This window comes from Raphanus sativus, chromosome 4 (assembly GCF_000801105.2).
Source record: "Raphanus sativus cultivar WK10039 chromosome 4, ASM80110v3, whole genome shotgun sequence".
NCBI lineage: Eukaryota > Viridiplantae > Streptophyta > Magnoliopsida > Brassicales > Brassicaceae > Raphanus > Raphanus sativus.
In genome coordinates, this window is record NC_079514.1 from 28,457,593 (window position 1) to 28,461,405 (window position 3,813).

General features: G+C 32.3%; 1 long non-coding RNA gene across 7 annotated transcripts; it reads left to right on the forward strand.

Moving 5' to 3' along the window:
* The first annotated feature begins 1,157 nt into the window (after positions 1-1,157).
* On the forward strand, positions 1,158-3,183 carry LOC108831688 (uncharacterized). 7 transcript variants are annotated; one of them, XR_008944135.1, is made up of 7 exons: positions 1,158-1,466; positions 1,548-1,744; positions 1,826-1,913; positions 2,016-2,150; positions 2,523-2,688; positions 2,754-2,863; positions 2,940-3,183. It is a non-coding gene; the product is annotated as an uncharacterized LOC108831688 (long non-coding RNA). The 7 variants fall into 7 exon arrangements; XR_008944133.1 differs by having other exon boundaries at positions 2,579-2,688; XR_008944131.1 differs by having other exon boundaries at positions 2,523-2,863.
* The last annotated feature ends 630 nt before the right edge of the window (positions 3,184-3,813 follow it).

Below are 3,813 nucleotides of genomic sequence, written 5' to 3' on the forward strand. Positions count from 1 at the left end.
CAAAAAAAAATTTTTTCTAACTCTAAAACTCTCCTACATTTCTCTAATCTCTTTGAATGTGAACACACCAAATTTTATATTATTTTTTTCATTTTTTGTCTCATGTTATTCTTTTTTTTTTTGGTAAAAAAATGTCTCATGTTATTTTTATTAGTTTATCTTCTTTTTGTAGGTTTTTCATTTCATGGTTTTCATCTTTCACTCCTTTAAAAATAAATAAAAAACTGGATATAACTTTTTTGTTTCATATGTTAAATACGAAAAGATACATATACAACCTAATGAGAATGTTATATATATTATTTAAGCATAAAAATTATGTTTGAAATTTTCTTTTGTTTTGACATTATTTTAACATTTTTGGATATGCATGTTTTTTTAGATCAAAGGAAAATATCGGAATTCAGGTTGCTTAGTCATCTGGAGAAATTTGCTATGAAAATTACTAACATTGTTAAATTTTTATATTTTATTAATTTTGTTTGTTTAAAAAATATTATTTTGTGTGTAAATCTAAATAAAGTTATATAGTCAACTTAATGTGCTTATTTTCTTATTATTATAGCTTAAATTGGAATTTTCACGGTTTATCTTTCTTTATGAAAGTAAAATATCAAAACTATAATAAAAGGGGAATATAAAGCCCTCTCAACTATGCCACGTCGGATTGGAAATTCAAGCCAATCAGACAGCTCGAAATTAACACGTCATTGTTGCTGAGTGAAACTGGGCTTTTGTGTGGATTCTCTTTGATATATCATTCGGCCCGCCCCAGCGTAAGCCAACAAACTTGGAGATGTTTCGTCTCCGACCATCGATCGTCTCTCCTTGACTCTTCCACTTCATCTTCTCCAATGTCTGATTTCTTTTTCTCCGTTACTTTTTCAATCAATGATGATGTTAGAGCATCTCCAACCCCACTCTATTTTTCACTCTAAAATAGAGTTTAGAGTAAAAAATGCTCCAATGGTACTCTATTCTTCACTCTATAATAGAGTGAAAAATAGGTTTACTCCAAATATAGAGTAAGTTGTTTTTTTTTTTGTTCATCACTCTATTTTCTACTCTAAAATAGAGTATCATTGGAGCAAACTTCATCTCTATTATAGAGTCACTCTATTTTAGTGTAGAAAATAGAGTGAACCCTTGGAGATGCTCTTAAAGCTAATATTAATGTTTTGTTCCACCTTCCCTTGATACTTCTCCTCTATAAAAGCTTTATCTCTAAACCTAAATCCATCCCAAATCAAAAACCTAATGCAAAAGCTACATCCATGGCAGTGAAATTCACCGGAGAGTCTCAGCTTATCACCGGAAAATCTCCTGTCACTGTCTCTTTAAACGACATCTCACCAGTACCAGCTGAGTCAGGGATTCGATTTCGGGTAATCTATTATTGGGAGCCAAGAAACATAGCAAAAGCTGAGGCCTTTATTGGGTTAGAGCTCCTGCTCATCTATGAACAGGTATGAGTTCTAAGCCCCAACTTTCATTCCACCGTAGTATAAACCAGTCTCTTTAAACCTGGATTATTTCTACCTCTGCAGGAGACTGTGATGCAAGGTTTCATATCCTCTACTCTCGCTCCAACATACCTGCCTCATCTCAAAGCAGGAGAAACTTACATCCTTCAGAATTTTTAAGCTGCCAAAAGCAAGGAGATTTATCGTGTTACTGATCAGAGTTTAACAGGTTCAGGTTCCACTCACATGAGGATTTCCAATATAAATGTGGTCCCTCTTCGGTAATCTGTGTTATTTATATTTTGATTTATCTACTAATCTTCATGAAAAACGTTGTAGATATCGTTGGCCACTTGACGCAGGTGAATATACAGTCTCTCATTGACCCCCATATCCTTGACGAAGCGGAAATAATGAGCGTCGTGTTTTGGTATATTCGCAATCAAAAGAGTATGTGTTTACTTTTTTTTTATGATCATGACCTCATGCACTGCAAAGCCTAGTCTCATAGAGACTAATAAAACTTACACTGTTTAAAATTTATTATTCCAGTGTACATGTTATGAAGCTGTACTTTGGAACCAGGCTGCAAAGATTTTTACAAGAAATTCACATCCAGTAAAGACACTCCCACGGAGTCCCACCGTTCTTTTGATCACAACTGTGAACCCAAAACGTCTAGCAGTGGTAATCAGTTTTCCCGATTAGCATAGCCAACCCATTGCTTATACTAACGTTTAGTGTTTTCCCATGTTTCGCCACATCAAGTCAAACCTGAAATAAACTGTTTCAATGTTCTCCTGTTTATGATTTCTTCTTCATATATTATTAGATATTCATTACTCAAAGCTCATCAAGTTCATGTTAATGTCTTACGATAATTTAGTTTGCTCTTTCACACGGCCTCTATATCAGTGCTTAAATGTTCCCTAAAAAACTTAAGTTGCATTTTTTTTTGCTCATGTATCATTTCAGACTGATATCTAACGTATAGTTACGTCCCGACCCAAGTAATATGTGTTTATCTTGATTTTGAATTTTTGGTCATTCATGAAACAGTGTCACTAACGGGTGTTTTGAATGCGTTAACCAAAAACATGGAATTTTGTTATCAGTTCTATATCATCCTCACGTGTCTTTATAGACAAAGATGTCCATCCCACGATTGATTACTTCAACTGATTAGTAATTGTAGAGACAACAGTGGTGATTTTGTCAATTCCAGGTAATGTTCTATTCAGACTCTATTGAGTGAACATGACAGATCTTTTGTTTTGTAATTTGTATCAGGTTGAGTTCTAACCTAGAGATTGCTAAGCGGGTTAATGCAGATGACGTTACTAAGGCTGAGACAATGAGTTGGGCAAATCTTTGCTTACATCAAGAAGACATATGCCAAGGTAAAATAAGAACTTAAGATAACTCTGTAAAAAAACCCCATGTCTATATTAATCACTAGCTTTTAAACTATTGCAGGAAGCTTCTTTCAACTACATAGCGACAATTGATTATGTTGAGCATGACAGTGCATGGTATTATATTACCTGCGGCGGTTGTCAAAGTAAGGCCACCAAAGGCTCTTCTTCACAGATGTGCGCCAAGTGTGGCAACACTATATACAGTTCATGTCCATATTTTTTTCTTGAAGATCATGTCCATATTTTTTTCTTGAAGATCATGTACATATTAAGATGGTGCAAAGATGAATGTTTTAAACTCAGTAACGATTGCAAAACATGAATGAGATAATGACAAGAAAGCATAAACGATCATCTCTAACTACCACATCTCTTTTCTTTTTCTTATTTCTCCCAAAAGTTATAGGTGATATTGAGAGTATGGGTTGACGTCACTATGAACCGCCTATACCACTCAAACCCAAATTCATTCCCCACCCCAAAACTTTTAGACTCATCAATCAACTACTTAAACTAATTAAAATCATCAACTACCCACATATTTGATAAATTTTGTCTAATTGCACTAAATTAATTAAAATCATCAGTTATCCACAAAATAAAAGTACTTATTTTAAACTTTGATGTTTAAGTTATACGCCTTCTGTTTCAAAATTATCAATGTTTTGGAGAAAAATATATTTAAAATATATATAAATTTACATTTTCAATATGTTTTATTAGGTAATAACTGTAAATTATAAATTTTGAATAAATAAATTGTGATCATTAAATTTTGATTGGTTAAAAGTTATTAAAATAGTTAATCACAAAAAAATCATTTATAATAAAAAAATTTCATTTATAATAAAAATAAATTTTAATATGTATATAAATTTTAATACATATATCTTTTAAACACAAATTTTATAGACACATCTAATCATGAACAT